The sequence below is a fragment of the Sus scrofa genome, chromosome 1 (genome assembly GCF_054392235.1).
Source record: "Sus scrofa isolate SSC_HxYL_T2T_F1_AM1 chromosome 1, Sscrofa_HxYL_maternal_Yorkshire_Landrace_v2.0, whole genome shotgun sequence".
Classification (NCBI taxonomy): Eukaryota; Metazoa; Chordata; class Mammalia; order Artiodactyla; family Suidae; genus Sus; species Sus scrofa.
The window spans coordinates 215188961-215208518 of NC_139383.1; the positions used below are offsets into that span (position 1 = coordinate 215188961).

At 36.2% G+C, this 19558-nt stretch overlaps 1 protein-coding gene and 1 long non-coding RNA gene across 11 annotated transcripts in view; one reads left to right on the forward strand and one right to left on the reverse strand.

Moving 5' to 3' along the window:
* The window catches only part of LOC110256879 (uncharacterized), a 28973-nt gene extending 14535 nt beyond the window's left edge, over nucleotides 1-14438 (forward strand). Inside the window, exon 2 of the long non-coding RNA XR_002338952.2 lies at nucleotides 14059-14438. This is a non-coding gene — a long non-coding RNA (uncharacterized LOC110256879). The remainder of the gene's footprint in view (nucleotides 1-14058) is intronic.
* ADAMTSL1 (ADAMTS like 1) overlaps nucleotides 1-19558 on the reverse strand; it is a 1005193-nt gene that overhangs the window by 461890 nt on the left and 523745 nt on the right. The window lies entirely within an intron of this gene.

Genomic DNA, 19558 nt, shown 5'->3' on the forward strand with positions numbered 1-19558 from the left:
ATTTCACTATAATATAAGCTGCTTGAGAGCAGATACTATATTCTTAAATAATATTTGTTGAAAGTCAAAATAATGGAAAATCCATGTCTACAAATTACTGTCTCAAGCAGGTAAGTGTAAGGCTTCTACGGTTCAGTTATTATTTTGAGTATTTGCATAATACTAAAAAAGTTAGTCCTGTGTTATTTCTTAAAACATAAAAGTTCCATTTCAAATATATCTGTTCATGCAGCAAATTACCGTGTTTTTTTAAAAAATATTGTTGATAAGGGAACAAGACTCATGCTCTAAACTCAGAATGTGCATGAGAATATTTTTGTCATAAAATCAAAGGGTTGGACTAGATTTGCTAAAGTCTCTTCCAGTTCTAAAATTTTATGACTCTGGCTTTTTTAAAAAAAATTACCCATGGGGAGCTAATGTCTTTGTAACTCACTCAGCATTTTCATTGTCATTGGATAGATACCCCTCACTGATTCAGCATATTCTGGCTCAAGTCTATTCATAGTATATTAAGACTTGATAAAAATCTTTTTCTTTTAAGGATGCTCTGGAAATCTTATGAAATAAGCTGAGGAGAGCCTATCATGAACTATAATTGATCTTGGGAATTGATGGCCCAATAAAAGGATACACGAAATGTCATGGAAGGTAAAGGCAAAACTATGTATAAAATGCTCAGATCTTACACATTTGCCGTTCTACAGAATTGTTAAAGCATTATTTCTCAACTGTGAGTAGTGATTCACTAACAGGTCATGGAATCAAATTCAAGTATAACAACTAGCCTTAAAAAAATAAAAGGAAAAGGAGTTCCCACTGTGGCATGGTGGGTTAAGAATCTGACTGCAGCATCTCAGGGAGCTGTGGAGGTGCGGTTCAATCCCTGGCCTGGTGCAGTAGGTTAAGGGATCTGGCATTGCTGCAGCTGTGGCATAGGTTACAGCTGTGGCTCAGATTCAGTCCCTGACCTGGGAACTTTCATATGCCATGGGTGTAGCCATAAAAATAAATAAATAAATGAATGAATAAATAAATAAATAAATAAATAAGGGGGGGGAGAAGTAGTTCAGAGATGAAAATAAAACATGAGTGTTTTGTATAGTAAGGTTAAATATTATTTGGTGAAACTTATTTAAGGTGGGGGTGTGTGTATTTCAGTGCAGGTGCATGCACCCTAGGTCACCATATAAAATGTATTTCTTCCTGTGGGACACATTCAAAAAAATTTGAAAACTACTGGTTTAAATGGAAATAGCTTTCAAAGTCCCTTCAAACTCTATAATTACTTACATGAAATCCTGAAGATCTCATGGACATCCTTTGCAATCACGTAACAGAGGTAAAGTTTAAATAGAAAAGTTTCTTTCTTCCAAGGAAAGAAGCAACTAACTGACCAAACTGATTTTGAACACCACAAGCCAAGGTCACTGACCAATCTCTTCCATCTAATGGATCTCATTGGAGACAGGCACATCCCCTGTTCTGTCCCTGGTGGAGAGTGAATGTTGGCTCTGTCTTGTGCCTGAGTTAAGATAGAGTATAAGCCACCCAAAGGACTTTTTAAAAAAAACTTTTTGGTGGGAGCATAATATTCATTCAGGAAAGTGCAAATAGGAATTCGTTTTCCATCCTGAAGGCAAAAGAACCAGCACAGCTGAATAGAATGGCTTGCAACATTGGTGGCCTGATGAAGAGCTATTATGTATCTCAAAAGGAAAATCAAGTTGATCAAGCAAGAGTACCACAGATGAAATCTGCAGGCACTCATTAGCATGGGATTTCCGACATAGCAGGGAAAGGGTGCATCCACCAAGCTCAGGATAATGGGTTCTGCAAGCCTTGGTAAGCACAAAGGCCTCTTAGGTAGATCTTTGCTACAGTTTGAGGAATAGTTATAGACTCAGTAATCCCAGAGGAGTATGGAAAACTTGAAGACTATTCAGAGGAAGTCAACAAAAATGATTAAGAATTGAATAATGGGGCCTCTGAGAAAAGGTATAGCCAAACTGGAATTACTGAGCTGAGATTATTTATCTTGGTGAAGACACATCCAAGGTGTGGCTTAATATGGCCTTCAAGAATATTAAAGGTAATGGTGACTGTTCTTTATGACCTTTATGAAAAGAACACATTGAAATGGGAGGGCTTTTAGTTAGAGATAAGAATTTTTGGGTTATAAACTATCCCAAACAGACCGTTTTACCTAGCAAGCATTTTGGGTCTTTTTCTTTAAATGTTACAATAGAGGCTATTTCAGCCTCTTCCACATGGATGGGTTTGGCGATCCTTGTCCAGTTCAATGTAAAATTTTGTAGGTATATGTATACCTTTCTGGGAAGAGGACTGGCAACTTTTATTAGATTGAGTTTGTGCCTAAAAAATGTTTAAAAGTCACTGCTTTAAAAAATTAATTATTTTCTCATCTGCTTGATCTGTTGAAGAATAATTTGTCTGAAGAAGGAGAGGGAACTAGATGCCCTTTCAGATCTGCCTAGCATCTTAATAGCTACTTAGGAGACTTTGAGACCTGCATGCATGGCTGGTCTAAAGATTTTTTTTTTTAATTAGTAGTTTAATGTTTGGTTTTAAAAAATTACATTTCAGTGAAAAATGCATTTATGAATATATATAGGGATATTTGTCATAAAACTGGAGAGTAAGTGGTACTTCTCAGGAGTAGTACCAGCTTAAAAAACATTTGCAACATACGAGCAAATAAGAGAAAGGTATTCTGTGGAATATTTAAAACATATGGGTTTTGTTTGTATTTCTTCCAAATGTTTGAGAAAACTGAACAACTTGTACCTGTATACAATCGTGACTATGAATGCACTATTCTGTTTTAACAAAAAATGTATTTATAAGCAAGCAGTAAAACACTGAAAGAAATCATAATGTTAATAAGTAGGAGGCTATCAGGTTCCATATTAAATTTCTCATACCTAAAGCTTACTTTGTGAGGAACAGTAATTTTAACTTGATGGATTAAACAGTTTCCAATACTTGCTCATAAGTTTCAGAGATACACTAGAAGTAATGTAATAAAAATCCTAATCAATCAGACATATAGATAATATCCATACCCACCCTTACAAATTGTGCCAACAGGAAAAAATTGCAGTATCAGTGAAACAGGTGAAACACAAATTCTATTTTTTTCTCATCTCCATGTTTGAAGCAATAACAAAAGGTAGAAAGTTTATGAGGCTAAAACAACTCATGTATCTTTGAAGTAAATGTGGTTGATTTTACATAAGTTTGCAATCATTTTTGCTTATTTGCTCATCATTAATCATTTCATTTTTTGTACACAACAATACTTTTATTATTGTATTGTATTTATAGAAACACAGTGAAGTCATAAATTCTCATTACTTCTGGCTCCAATATTTAAAAAATGGGGACTAGTGCAAACTAGTAGAAAAACTGAAAACCAGAAATAATGAAAGCAATGATGGGATTAGAACTCTGTTCTTTGGATTCTTGGTCTGGTAGCAGAGCATGCAAGCCTGAGATGACAGAGTAAAACCTGAGTGAAAAGTGCATGCTTCTATGGCATATTTGAGACATTTGCATCAAATCTTTGGTCTCTGTGCTTTCCACACTTGAAGAAGAATTGTACACAATAAAATGACACATTCAGATACAGTAAATTAATAACACATGGAGTTGAAAATGTTAACGTTTCATTTCTGGGGTAGCTAGATAAACAAATCTATTCACACAAGAGTTGTTTGAGTCATACAAATTTTAAGCTAGTACTTATGTAAGTGGCAATAGCTTTTCTGAATTTTGCTCAAACAAATGGGTACAAATGGGTTTAGTAGCATTACTTCTTTTTTCTACCCATTCATAGCACCATAATATGGGTACACATAAAGAACCTTATTTAGAAAGTACTTAATTTTACAGGCATAAAATCAAATGGAAGTCACAGACGGAAAACCATCTTTCAACTGATGATGAGCAAGGTTGAAAAGAAATATACATATATATAATGGGAGTAGGTTATCATATGTGGTTTTCTTACCATAAACATTGATACACAGCTGTGTTCTTCATACTGAGGTATGCATGAGGGTGCCCAAAGCCTTTCCAAGGAATATGCAAACATGGTTGCTCTAAGGGGAAGAATTTCCATAGTCTTAACTTCTGTACAGACATTTTTCCTAAAGTCAAACTGCAGGACGATGCCCATGTAGCTGTGATGTTCTGATGGCTTTCTATCCCAGTTTCCATTTTTAAAGCAAATTTCTTTGCCTTTTCAAAAGTTCTGAAATGTAGATTGGGGTATGATCCCAGGGCATAAAACTCAGGGCACAAAACAAAACAATAATTTAAAATACTGGTTTCAGTTGAGGTTCCTTTAATTAAGGCATCGTCAACCCACATTAGAGTCTTTCCTGGTTTCATGCAGTTTTCTGTAAAGACAAAGACTTTAGGAACAGAATATTTGGGTTTATGGAAAGCTATTCTGAATCCAGATGTACCACTGGGTAGGCAATGGAAGGGATAATAATTTTCATTCAACCATTATTGCCTCTTCCGTTCTCCAACTATGATCAAAGAATGAATCTCTTCAGAGGGCATCCAGTGAGAGCACTGCAAAGAAAGTTTTCTAAGAATACTAATGGGGCATCACCTTATTTCATCCAGATCATAAGAAGTTCTTTACTGTGTGTATGTATATAGGTATCTATATGAATGAATGAATATATGTATAAATCTGTCTTAGAAATAAAAAGTGATGTTGTTTTCATGCAGCTAAGTATCTGCACATTCATTTTCGTTAAAAATGAAGTCAGATCTTTTCTAACTTTACTGATTAAGTTACATGGCAAACATTTTTTCCCATTGAGTTAAATCTTCAGCTACAAAATGCTTTGCTTTGTGTTTCTTTATACATTAGATTTACTGAGGTATAATTTGTATGCAGGAAAACCCACTCATTTCAGGTACAATTCTGTGAGTTTTGACAAATACACATAATTGTAATCACCATGACAATCAAGGTATAGAATTATTTCCACCACTCCATGAAGTTCCCTTTGTAGTTAAACCTCTCCCTACTTTTTAAATGATTGAATATACATCTACTTTATGAAAGTACTATAATTTGTTTATCCATTCACTGGTTGATGAACATTTGGTTTGTTTCCAATTTTGGGTGACTACCAAAAAAGCTTCAATAAATATCACTGTATATGTAATTGTCTGGATATATTTTTTTACTTCTCTTGTAAATGCCTAGGAATGGGATTGCTGGGTTTTATGGTAAGTGAGAGTTTAATTTAATATAAATAACTGCCAAACTGATTTCCAAAGCGGTAGTCCCATTTTTCATTCCCATAGTACAAAAATTTCAGTTTCTCTGAATCCTTGTAGCATTTGATATTGTCAGTTTTTTAAATGTTAGTCATTTTGCTGGGTATTATGTAGTAGATTGACATGGTTTTATTTTATTTTTTTTTTACTTTTTTTTTCCTGTTAAATGTATCTTTATTTATTTTGTTTTGTTTTCATAATGATTTTTATTTTTTCCATTACAGCTGGTTTACACTGTTCTGTTAATTTTCTCCTGAATAGCAAGGTGACCCATTTTCACATACATATACACATTCTTTTTTTTTCACTTTATCATGCTCCATCATAAATGACTAGGTATAGTTCCCAGTGCTAATCAGCAGGATCTCATTGCTTATCCATTTGCCATGGTTTTAATATGCATTTCCCTAATGATAAATGATACAGAACATCTTTTCATGTGACAACATGCTACCTTTCTCCATTCTCTGGTGAAAAGTCTATTTAGACAATCTGTCCAACTTTTATTGGGCTGTTTATTTTCTGTTCATTGGACTGAGTTTGAGAGGTTCTTATATATTCTGGACATAATTTCTTTATCATATATGTGTTATGCAATTCCAAGGTTTTGACAATAGCCTATTTAAAACATGGGATGTGATAATCCATTTTTATCAAAATATACTGTATTGGCAAAGGTATATTAAGTTGACCAGATTTCCATTTTCCTAGATCTTTCCAAATATATCAAGTTAAACAGAGTGCTTCTAAGAGAAAGAGCAAAATGTACAATTATCATTTGATAAGTCTTAACAGAGAAGAAACAAAGAAATGTAAGTGGCTCTAATGATTGTATTACAAATCATATTTCTGGTCAAGCCATTAAAATTTTTTTCTTTTAAATTATATAATTCATAGTGAATATTCAGAGAAATGGAAAGATATCCCATGCTCCTGGATTGGAAGAATTAATATTGTTAAAATGACCACACTACCTAAAGCAATCTATAGATTTAATATGATCCTATCAAATTACCCATGACATTTTTCACAGAACTAGAACAATCAAAAAGTTTATATTGAACCATAAAGGACCCAAAGATGTCAAAGCAAACTTGAGGAAAAAATAAAACAAAACAGGAGGAATAACTGTCCCAGACTTCAGATAATATTGAAGAGCTACCATAATCAAAACAGTGTGTTATTAGTTCAAAAACAGACATATGGATCAATGGAATAGAATAGAGAGTCCAGAAATAAATCCAAACACCTATGGTCAAATAATCTTTGACAAAGAAGGCAAGAACATAAAATGGGAAAAAGTCTCTTCAGCAAGTGGTATGGAGAAAATTGGACAGCTGCATGTAAATCAATTAAATTAACACACCCTCACACCATGCACAAAAATAAACTCACAATGGCTTACAGACGTAAACATAAGACAAGACACCATCAACTCCTGGAAGAGAACATAGGCAAAACATTCTCTGACATCAACCATACAAACGTTTTCTTAGGTTAGCCTCCCAAGGCAATAGAAATAAAAACAAAAATAAACAAATGGGAGTTAGTCAAACTTACAAGCTTTTGCACAACAAAGGAAACTCTAAAGAAAAATGAAAAGAAAACCTATGGAATGGGAGAAAATAGTTGCAAACAATACAGCTGACAACAAGAGCTTAATCTCCTAAATATTACAAATACCTCCTGTAGCTCAATATATATATATATATATAAAAAACCCAATTGAAGAGTGGGCAGAAGACCTAAATAGACATTTCTCCAAAGAAGACACGCAGATGGCCAGTAGACACATGGACAGATGCTCAACATCACTGATTGTTAAGAGAAATGCAAATCAAAACCACACTGAGGTACCACCTCACACCAGTCAGAATGGACATCATTAATAAGTCTACAAATAACAAATGCTGGAGAGGGTGAGGAGAAAAGGGAACTCTCCTACCCTGTTGGTAGGATTGTAAATTGATACAACACTATGGAAAACAGTATGGAGGTTCCATTAAAAACTAAAAATAGAACTACCATATGATCCAGCAATCCCACTCCTGGGTATATATCTGGACAAAACTACAATTCAAAAATATACATGTAACCCCTATGTTCATAGTAGCACTATTCACAATAGCCAAGACATGGAAACAACCTAAATGTCCATTGACAGATGAATGGATTAAGAAGATGTGGTAGATACATACAATAGAATACTACCCAGCCATAAAAAGAATAAAATAATGGCATTTGCAGCAACATGGGTGCGACTAGAGATACCCATACTAAGTGAGCTAAGTCAGAAAGATAAAGACAAATACCATATCATATCACTTATATGTGGAGGCTAAAATATGCCACAAAGGAACCTATCTACAAAACAGCAACAGACCCACAGACATAAAGAGCCAACTTGTGGTTACCAAGGAGAAGGGAGAGGGAGGGGATGGACTGGGAGTTTGGAGTGTAGATGCAAACTATTACATTTAGAATGGATAAATAGTGAGGTCCTACTACATAGCACAGGGACTATATCCAACTTCCTGGAATGGACCATGGTGGAAAATAATATAAAAAAAAAGAATGTGTATATACATACACATATATGACTGAGTCACTTTGCTGTACAGCAGAAACTGGCCTAACATTGTAAATCAACTATACTTTAATAAAAATTTTTAAAAACAAAATAAATCATATAATTGAGCTGTTAGTTGATAAATTATTAAATATGAATTTTAATGGGTAGTTACTAGGTCATTTTTGGCATATAACTTAGAAGCAATTCAATGAATTTAGTTACATTATTACAAAATTTCTTCCCACAACCCCCATGTTAATTCCTTTTATGTATTCAATGTTCTTTTGCATTTACATGGATAAATGTGACCATTAGAAATAGGATTTGGGAGTTCCCATCGAGGCTCAGTGGTTAATGAATCCAACTAAGAACTCTGAGGTTGCGGGTTCGATCCCTGGCCTTGCTCAGTGGATTAAGGATCCGGTGTTGCTGTGAGCTGTGATATAGGTTGCAGATGCGGCTCGGATCCCGCGTTGCTGTGGCTCTGGCGTAGGCCAGTGGCTACAGCTCTGATTAGACCCCTAGCCTGGGAACGTCCATATGCCGCAGGAGCAGCCCAAGAAATGGCCAAAAGAGAGAAAAAAAAAGACATAGGATTTATGAGTAACTCTGTCTCATTCTGGCAATAGACAATGTTTATCCACTGATAAATGGACAACTTAGAAAAAAAGAAAACTCAGAAAAAAAAGAAAACCTCATATATTTTATTCACAGAAGTATTTTTAATTAAGCATATATATTCCTTATCAAAATTTGTATTATATGTGTTATTGAGTACTTATAAAATTGCAATAATATCATCATCCAGAAAAACTTTTTCAAACCTATAGATTCGTGAACAGAAAAATTTAACAAAAATCAATTTAATTTTATAAACATATTTCCTTTTTACATATTTTTTTCTTTTGTTGATGACCAAAATTTTGGTTCTTTTTTATTTTGTAGAAAGGGAAAAATTTTCAATCATAAAATATATTAAGATAAAATGAGTTCAAGGAGAAAAGACATTGAAATAAATGTCCAGTGTGTATTTGTAATGGCTCATTATGAGTCTTATTGGTACAGTATTAAGATTCCAGTAGAAACAGCAAGAATTGTCAATATTTATAATTCTCTACATATTTATCCTTTGCAACTATTTTAACTAATAATGACAAATTTTAAATATTAACTTAAAAATGTGCCTCTGGTAGATGATTTTTCTAAATTCTTTTAGGGCATTTGAAAGCAAAAATTTTGCAAGGTAGGTCATGACCTTTGTAATTCTTTTCCTTTCTTCCCTGGCAGTGGTGACATTTGGCCCTGGTCTCATTGTTCTAGTTTTTAAGCCTCTCACTTTGCAATTACAATAGCAATAATTTTCCCTGGACACCGAGTGGATGACTAGCTCATCCAATGTCTGTGTCCTTCCCACGTTGGCTGGCAGCAGACCCTTAGTGCTCAGTGCCAAGCTTCTTTCTCCAGGGCTCAGCCTTGACATTCTTCCTGTGCAGCTCAACAAAAGCATCGTGAAAGAACAAAACACCCAGGGTCACTCTTAACTGGGTATTCAGAGATTTATAAAAGGATTTATTATTGAGGCTTGAGGTTTTGTTTATTAATTGGTTTTTGTTCTCTCTTGTTTTCTGGTCAAACAAATACTTTGTGCAAGAGAGAGAGAGGGAGAGAGACGGGCGGGCGGAGGGAGGAGGGGAGAAGGAGGGGGGAGAAAGGGTTTTGGGGGAGGACGTGAAGAAGAGAGAGAGAGAGGGGTGGGAGGAAGTAAAGAAGGGAGAGAGAGGGAGAAAAAGGGAAGGAGGGAGGAAGTGAAGAAGAGAGACAGAGCTTAAAAAAAACTCTTGTTTTGTTGGTGTCCTAAAGAGTGTTTTCCAAAATTTTCAAAGCTTGGGACAGAAACTTAGAACCAAACTGAATTGCTTATATCCCACAAATTCACAGTTATGTGTATGTAACACCTGCAATTTTTCAACACAAATTTGGGCACTTCTGCATTCAAAGAGCTCATGCCATCAGGCCCACAAGGGCCATGCCCCTAGAGAAAGGAAGCAAACTCACTTGGCAGAGAGGTAGGTCTGACTCTTAGAAAGAAAGAGTGAACTCTACTTCAAGAAAGAATGAACAGAAAGACATTCAGAGAACGTCAAGCAAAATGCTGCACAAGAACACATCTACTCCCATGTCCTGCAAACTCCCCAAGCACACACTTAAAATTCTAGGACATTTTGTCTTGTGTCAGGTGAAATGAACAGCCTGATTCCCCTACACTCAGGATAACGCCACTGCTTTTCTTTCTTTCATCAGCTCTCTTTCTTCCCCTTTCTTTTAAATACCCAATTGAGGGCTTCGTGCCATCCCCCTGGCCCTCCCTCCCCGTAGGTTTGGCACTCATTTTCCCCATTATTCCAATGAGTAATGACACCAAGGGCATGAAGCCAATCCTACCAGCTCTTTACACTTTCCTCTTTCTACAAAATAAAAAAGACCCAAACCAAACACAACGTGCTGCAACTTTCAGCTTCAGGGGTTGTGACTAATTTCTAAGCTCTCTGCGCTGTAGTAGAATTTGGCTGTCATACGTTGTCTGGCTTTTTCTCACAGAGCCCTTGAGCAAAATTTATTTACAGTGCACGTGGACTTTTATTACTACATAACACAGAAAATATTTGCTTCACTGTGAAGCCAACTGAATATTTATTTTGATTTTTGTTACTTGTGGTAAACAGAGTTCAAAACACTCTCTACTACCATTGTTCCAAACTCATCACAAACTATGTAAACAATCAGCATAGAGATTGTGCTGCCCAGATCTTGTGACTGCCTCACCTCCCTTTCCAACAAAAAGGAAAATCTTGCTTAATAAAAGAAGTTCAGGTCAACTTTAAATTTTGAAGCAACTTTGGCTCCTCAGGACTGTCATTTAGTCCATTCGGGGGGTTGCCTTTTATGGGAAATCATTTCACAATGGAGTCTTTTCAAGGTACTTTTAGAACTAAACCTTCTCTTTTGGATCAAGTCCAAGGGAGGCCTAATTCTGCTCTGGGACTTGCAGTATTGCCCCAAATGTCAAGTTCTATATTTTAGGTAATACATAGATACGAACATATGCTATAAGAAATATATGTGTGTACCCAGTTGCATTTTATCTGTATTTCAATATACTGTACTGGTTTTGCTGTTTCCATTTTGTTCTAGAACAAACCTGCCTGTGTACCTCAATTGGCAGACTTGAAATGGACCCATTTGACCATCTGTATGGTCTATTTCTTTTTTCTTTTCTTTTCTTCTTCTTTTTTCTTTCTTTCTTTTTTGTCTTTTTTTGTCTTTTTAGGACTGCACCTGCAGCATATGGAGGTTCCCAGGCTAGGGGCTGAATCAGAGCTGTGGCCACTGGCCTACACCACAGCCACAGCAATGACAGATCCGAGCCTCGTCTGCAACCAACACCAGATCCTTAGCCCACCGAGCAAGGCCAGGGATCGAACTCTCGTCCTCATGGCTACTAGTCAGATTCGTTTCCACTGAGCCACAAGGAGAAGTCTGGTCTATTTCTACACACTCACTTTGTAATAATCATGTCCGTGTTGTCTGTCTGCATTTGTCTCCTTGCTTTCTGTTTTTTTGTGATTAATACTTTTTGAAATTTGGTAGACTTTTGACTGATTTTAAATCCCACCTATAAATACTGTACCAGTTTATTTTTGCATTTTATTTATTTATTTATTTATTTATTTATTTATTTATTTTTAGGGCCACACCTGTGGCACGTGGAAGTTCCCAGGCTAGGGGTCAAATTGGAGCTGCAGCTGCAGGCCTACACCATAGCTTGCAGCAACTCCAGAAACTTAACCCACTGAGTGAGGACAGGGATAAAACCTGCATCCTCACGGAGACAGTGTCAGATTCTTAACCCACTGATCCACTATGGGAACTCTTATTTTTGCATTTTAAAGAAAGAAAAATAAATCCAGAGTAGCAGAATATTTTTAGTTCATATCATTAAATGTTTTGAGAAAATCATGAATGCCAGCACAAATCCAGGCTAATATTTATATCAACATTTCTCCCCCTGCACATACCTTTCCACTGATAATTTGGGAGTAAGATTTAGTTTCTGTCTTTGACTTAAGCCCATGTCTAGAGTTTCTGGAACTTCAACCCTAACAGATCACTTTGGAGTTGGCTTTTTCCTTTCCCTACTTTATAGGACATTCCTAAAAACTTCTGCTTTCCTGCTAATGGTACTCACACAATTGGGTTAATGTCAGCGTTGCACAATAGGAGAAAAAAATCTCGGGTTCTAAGATCAGATCTGGAATCAAACTCTGCCTCTATTATTTCCTGGACGTATGATCTTGAGCAACTTACTAATCTTCCTGCACCACAGTTTCTTTTATAAATAAGGAGAATAATACCCTAAGGAAAATATCATGAGGTAAATATCATAATATTTAAAAAGCACCCAATGCATCATTGTGTGTATAGTAAGCACTGGCTCCTCATTATTCTCAGTACATTGTCCTGATTATTCTAAGAGTAATTTTTTAAACGTAGTTTAAAAAAAAATGGACTTTCTACATACATGCAGAAAAGGCTAATAAAAGCTGTTTTATAAAAAAATGCAAAAAGTTTTCAAGATGTCTCTAAGCAAGCAGGTTTTCAAATACTTTCAGTATCTTGTATATGAGTCTTGATTAGTATTGTCTTCTTTGGTATCCATTTGTTAAATGCTTTGTTTAGAGTAAATCTCTGAAGTCTTCAGTTTCCCCATCAATAAAATAGAATGGCAACACTATGAAATATTAGAATAAAGCAAATACCAAAGATACTGTGAAATGCCTGTTTTGTAAATAATGGGATATTGAAGAACTATTTTCCATGTAGGTACTGTGATTAAAAGTTGCCTCACAAGGGCATCATTTTAATATTTCAGAATGTATTTTGTTTTGTGTTTTTTTTTTAGAGCCACATCCACAGCATATGGAGGTTCCCAGGCTAGAGGTCTAATCGGAGCAATAGCTACTGGCCTACACCACAGCCACAGCAACAGGGGATCCAAGCTACATCTGCGACCGTCACCACAGCTCATGGCAAGGCTGAATCCTTAACCACTAAGCAAGGCCAGGGATTGAAACTGTGTCCTCATGGATGCTAATCAGGTTCATTTCCTCTGAGCCACAACGGGAACTCCAATATTTCAGAATGTAGATGAACTATGAAGAGCTCATCTTATCAGTTCCAATATTCTTTTTTTTTTTTTTTTTTTTTTTGCATATTGAATCACGGTCAAAAGTTTTTTGCTTAAGTGTTTTTCTCCTACGGATAAAATATATATCTGATGTTCAATAATAGTGACAGATTGGTGAGCTTTGGAACCAAACTTTTACTTTCAGGGACCACTGAGCCAGTGAAGAGATAACTCCAGTTATCACTGCCAGAATATCCCCATTAGGAACTTCATCTTGGGAGGGAATCATTCCCACCAAGGAAAACGCATACATACTTTGCTTTACTGAAGAAGAGCACAGTGGGCAAGAATTGAACTTTGGAATTTAATGACTGGGTTTGAATCCTGGATTCAGAACATTCTATCCAATCTTAGGCAAGTTACCTAAACTTTCTGAAGTTCAGTTTTCTTGCTTATAAAATGAAGCTAATCATAGTACCTACCATACTGGATTACTGTGAGAAAATTACATAAGGTATGTAAAAGATGTGGACAACTGCCTGGCACAAAGAAAGTGCTCAAATGTTAGTGGCTGCTGCTGTTAGACCCCTGATGAGATTCACAGTCATTTTATTTTAATTGGTAGAAGGCAAGACATTAAATATGGCATTTTTGCATGTGGATGAAAACTTTAAGGATGACTGCCCACTCTCACATCTGCATACCATCACTTAGCTTTCATTTCATTCACACTGCCATTATCACCTGCACCTGTTCTCCTTTTTCCAATTGTTTAAGGTAAAGCAAAGACAGAACTTTGAGGAGTGAACAGTCTTTCAACAGAGAAAAGGCATGCACAGCAGATATGCTGGGAATCTGCTGGAAGGCCAATCCTCGAAGCTTACTTTTTTAATCCTTTAAAGCTAAAAACTGAAATAGTGAAGACTGGTCGAATTTTACATATACATAATATGCATTTTTCTTTTGTTCACAGGTAATGCATGTGGGAGGAGCCTATATTTTGGAATCAGAAAGACCTGAGTTCAAATCTCATCTCCACCACTGAGCAGTTGCATGAACAAGTTCATTAGCCTCTTTGAGCTCTCATTTCCTACAAGGAATATTCCCTGTTGGCTCAACAGATCAACATGAGGATTAAATTAAGTGGCATTTACAAAGCACCCAGCATAGTACCTGACCCTTAGTGGGTTCTCAATAATTTCCCTTCTGCATTAACTCAAAACATGAAGACTCCAGGAATTCTCTAAAACCATGAGGTCATGCTCATGTATTCTTGCTCTCATGGTAAATCCTTGCAAGATTTCTTTTGTCTGTTTTATCCTTTAAATAAAATGGCTTCCAGATATACCCTTATAAGAACAATATTATTCTGTTAGTAGAAGGTATGCAATTGTTCATCTTACCTAAATTTGAAAATAATCTACATGTCATTAAAACACAAATGATCTCCCTCCCTTTCACAACCACTTACTTCTACTCCACAACTGATTAATGAAAAGAAGGTTTGGTACTTCATACTTCATTTCTGCTTGTGGCACATATAAATAATCTACTTAAGTGCATGCTGGCAATATTTAAAAATCTATATAAAGACCCTGCTGTATAGCACAGGGAACTATATCCAATCATGTGTGATGGAACTTGATGGCAGATAATATGAGAAAAAGATTGTGTATATATGTATAACTGGTTCACTTTGCTGTGCAGCAAAAATTGATAGAACATTGCAAATCAACTATAATAAAAAAATCTAGATAAAGAGAAAGTCCTAGCTTTCCTCCTCTAGGGTAGTAATTTTCCTCTCTGACTGTATGGAATCACAAGGCATGCAAAATGAATTCACAGTTTGGGCCATGAATAACAGCAGAGCTCTCCATACCCTTATTAAGAAACAAAGAATCAGTACCCATCTATGCTGAAAAAGAACTGCAAATTCACCAGACCTTTGATTCACCCCAAGCTGGGTTGTGAAGTCATTTTCTCTTCTATAATCTCCATCTACTTACAACTTTGAATGAGTTCTATACCTATAACCTCCATGGCTGACTAAGGGGCAAAAGATAAAACCCTGGAAAGGATATCTCACTGGCTTTGCCTTTCAATCTACTTCTAAGACGGTTCAGTTTTCCTTCACAGAGAATTCCTTAACATTTATCCAGGCACTGGTATTCATTATACACTAAAGGAGAAAGACAATAGTAATGTATCCTCAGCTAGATCATAAAAGGTTGTCAGCTCATCAGTGACTTCCTATGATGTCATCAGCAACAGGAAAGCTAGAACAGTTAAGCTCCAAAAAAACTGAAGATGAAATTACAACTTCAGGACTGACTCAGTTACGTGGCCGAGCGTGTACAGCAGAGCTGAATTTAATATATGTTTCCTTATCCCTATAAAACACATCAAAGGCCAGATTTTCAAAGCCCTGCATGGCTGGCCATTTGGAAAGAGGTTTATCCAGGCCCCAAAGCCTTCATTTTAAGCAGATGGCAGTGGCAACAGCAAGGTTTGAAACTGCAAGCACAGGCTTATAAAGATGTGGCTTAACACCAGTATTGACTCAGGAGGGTCTGGCATGGAGGGAGCCTGAACCACCATTCGGCTCTATAAAACTAGGTTCTGTGCTGACCTGCGGCAGGTAGCAGAAGGCTGGGTAGAAACCCAGCTCCTATTTGCTTTTCCTGGCTGGGCTCCCCCCTGGAGGACAGCACAGACCAAATAACTGGTTGGCCACGAGGTGGCACCCTCTTGTACTCCCAAGTTGATTTGTGATGGCAAAGCCACCTGTCAGGAGCTCCATCTTAATAAAAACTTTAAAGGGAAAAGAATAATGTGTCAGGTTCTCCTCCTTATCACAGCAGCTGGAGGTAAATTATTAAACCTGCTTTGGAACCCTGTGGTTAAGCTCCTCCTCTGGGGCTGTAAAAACAAATACTTAGCACATCTGAGAAATTTAATAAACATTAAAGAAAAAGGTAACTAAATTGAGGCCCCTAGTTTATTTGTATGTTTTTTTTTTCTTTTCTTTTTTGGGGGAGAGCAGAAAACGTACATCTAACCGAGCCACTATGGAGCCATTTGAACAGGCAGTGTCTCCTAAGTTTGAACTTTAATAACTCGCTCTCAAAATCTCCATAGAAGATATGAATTAAACCTTTAATAAGCACTTGGCAAACTTTCAGAGGGTGCATATTTTGTTTTCCCTCCCTCATATTTTCCTCAAACTTAGGACATATTACTACAGAAAGATTGCAGTTGAAGGTCTGCGATGTAGATAAAAATACCCATTTATTACACATCCTAAGCTATTTTGAGTTATAATATTCCTTTTAAAATTTAAAGCAAGCTCTTAGATATAAATGCTTCTTTTAGAATAAGACTCTACCCTATGCTTTCAGAAGATATTTTCAGTCTTGTCCATGAAGGGGGCTAAAGAAGTAGCCACTTTTAATACTCAAGGCCACAGTGAAAATCCAACAGCTATTTTTCTAGAGGCAAAACTTCACTCACAATTGGTGTGTATATATTAGCATAGTAGCCATTATTGCCCAACCATTCCAAAGAAGAATTTACTGGATTTAGTTTACTTGGCATCAACATTTATTATTGTTTTTGCCTTTTAAATATTTGCCTACCTGTGAAGCACCACAAACAGTTAAAAATTGAATTTAGAACCTTTTATTTAGGTAATATAGCTCAAAACTTTATATTCAACCATTTGGGGAAACTATATTTCAATGTTATCCCTCCCAGGGTGAGATCATTACATTTTAAGCCTCCTGGGACACACGTATGCAAAGGAATTTTTTTTGGGGGGGTCTTATTAGCATCTCCTATTATAGAAAAAAAAAACGAATTCCTTTTAAAAATTCAGCAGGTCTTTGAAGAGGCATCTTGCCATGTTTCATTTTCTGACATTACACACGAGGCCTTTTTATCTCTCTGTCATCAGTTCTTTTCCTTCCCATGCCAGTCCATGGTGAATTTCTAAGATTTTCTATCCCCAACAGAAGGAAAACCTTGGGTCTGAAATCCTGTCTTATTTTAAAACTGGTTAGAAGTAAGAGGTGTGGGGCAGCCTTGTGAGTAAGAACTAATATTTGCCAGCCCACACAAGTCTTGCTCTAGTCTGGATTTCCCCACAGAATAGATCAACTATTAGCAGAATGAATGGAATCAGCATTTTCTTTTTTTTAAAAAATAAAGACATAATTCACATATTACAAAACCCACTTTAAAAGCATACAAGTCCATAGTTTTGACTATGTTCCAAAGTTGTGCAACCATCACCACCATATAATTCCAGAACATTTCCATCACTCTCCCATATCCATGAGCAGTCACTCCCAATTCTCTCCTCCCCCTAGTCCCTGATGCTGATTAATCTACATTTTGTGTCCAAGGATGTGCCTATTCTGTACATTAACTATAAATTGAATCTACAATATGAATGGCTCCTTTCACTTTGCAAAATGCTTTCAGGGTTCATCCATGTGGTAGCATAATGAGGATGCTACATTCCTTTTTCTGGCCTGAATAATATTCCAACATTTTCTTTTCCAATTGCCCATGAAAAATTATTGCTCATCGTTGAAAAATTGCTAATTTGAGTCTTTGAACAGTTTTGAGGAGAATTAACACTACATGCTAAAACATTAAAAGCTTAATCAAACAGATTTTGAAGTCAAGAAGTTGCTGATATTCTGGTAAATAAAAGTAACCCAAAATTCCTTTTGATTTTCCCCTCTCCTGCTCTGACTTCTCAATAATGATCTTTGGAAGAAAATTTTTCCCTGGAAAAAAGTCCCCAAAATACAACAATCTCTTTAAGATGGTTTGTAAAACATTAAATTTGGGGTATTTTTTAGGAAAGGCTACTTATAAAGTAAGAAACACCTGACTTCGAATTGAAGAGATAGACATTTGAAATAATCTATGGTTTACTAAAATAAATTGTCATTTTTATTTATCCAAAAATTCAACCTAAAATATTTTTCAGCAATTAAGTCTGTTAGACTGATCACTGTATTGTAATTCTCAGCATGGTATTTGCCCCAGAGTAGTTGCTTGTTGAGCGAATGGATAGATAGATAGATAGATAGATAGATAGATAGATAGATAGATAGACAGAAAGATAGATGATGAATGGATGGAATGGATGGATATTGATTCAGAAATCAAACCATATCCATTTTTTTGGCTTCACCCACAATATATGGAAGTTCTTGGGCCAGAGATCAAATCTGAGCAACAGCAGCAAGCCATGCTATAGCTGTGGCAACACAGGATCCTTAACCTACTGTGCCAGGCCAGGGATCAAACCTGTATCACCACAGAGACAATGGTGTATCCTTAACTAGCTATGCCACAGTGGGAACTCCTATATCCTTTTCTAACACTAAATAATCTCTAAAGTTACCCGCATGTTCATTGCAGCACTATTAACAATAGCCAAGACATGGAAACAACCCAAATGTCCATTGGATTAGGAAGTTGTGGTATATATACACAATGGAATACTACTTAGCCATAAAAAAGAACAAAATAATGCCATTTGCAGCAACATGGATGAAACTAGAAACTCTCATAGTGAGTGAAGTAAGTCAGAAAGAGAAAGACAAATACCATATGATGTCACTTATATCTGGAATCTAATATAAGGCACAAATGAACCTTTCCACAGAGGAGAAAATCATGGACTTGGGAGAATAGACTTGTGGTTGCCAAGGGGGAGGGGAAGGGAGTGGGATGGATTGGGATCTTGGGGTTAACTGATGCAAACTATTGCCTTTAGAAAGGATTAGCGATGAGGTTCTGCTGTATAGCACTGGGAACTATGTCTAGTCACTCATGATGGAGCATGATAATGTGAGAAAATAGAATTGTATATGTATGTGTAACTGGGTCACCCTGCTGTACAGTAGAAAAAAAAATTGTATTGGGGAAATAATTTAAAAAAATAAAATTAAATATAAAAAAACTAAAATTAAAAAAATTCAAAAAAATCTTTAAAGTTGATGTGGAATATATCTATTATAGTTTAAACATTTATGTAAAGTAATGCTACACATAAAATATGAAGCTAAAGGGTATACAGAGAAAATATACCAGTGCTAACTCTTGTATGCCTTCTGAAGTAAGGACTTGATTATCAGACAGATACATAAATTATATATGGTCACTATGCATATACTGTTTTACAATTAAAAAGAGTAACGTGTACTTATGTGCGTTCTTTGATGAGAGAGGGAAACGCAGCCTAACGTTTTGCAAATGTAGTGCCAGATGCTGGGAATATGGAAAGTGCTGAGCGGTGGGTATACAGAAAGAATAAAATATTTTCTTTGCCCCTCTAATAATTTACCCTCCTTGGGAGAGGAAAGTCTGCTGTTCCTCCACTGCAGAATCATTTATATGCAATTGGTAGAGGAACAATGTCCGAATCATAAGGAGTTTGGCTGCCTGGTACACCA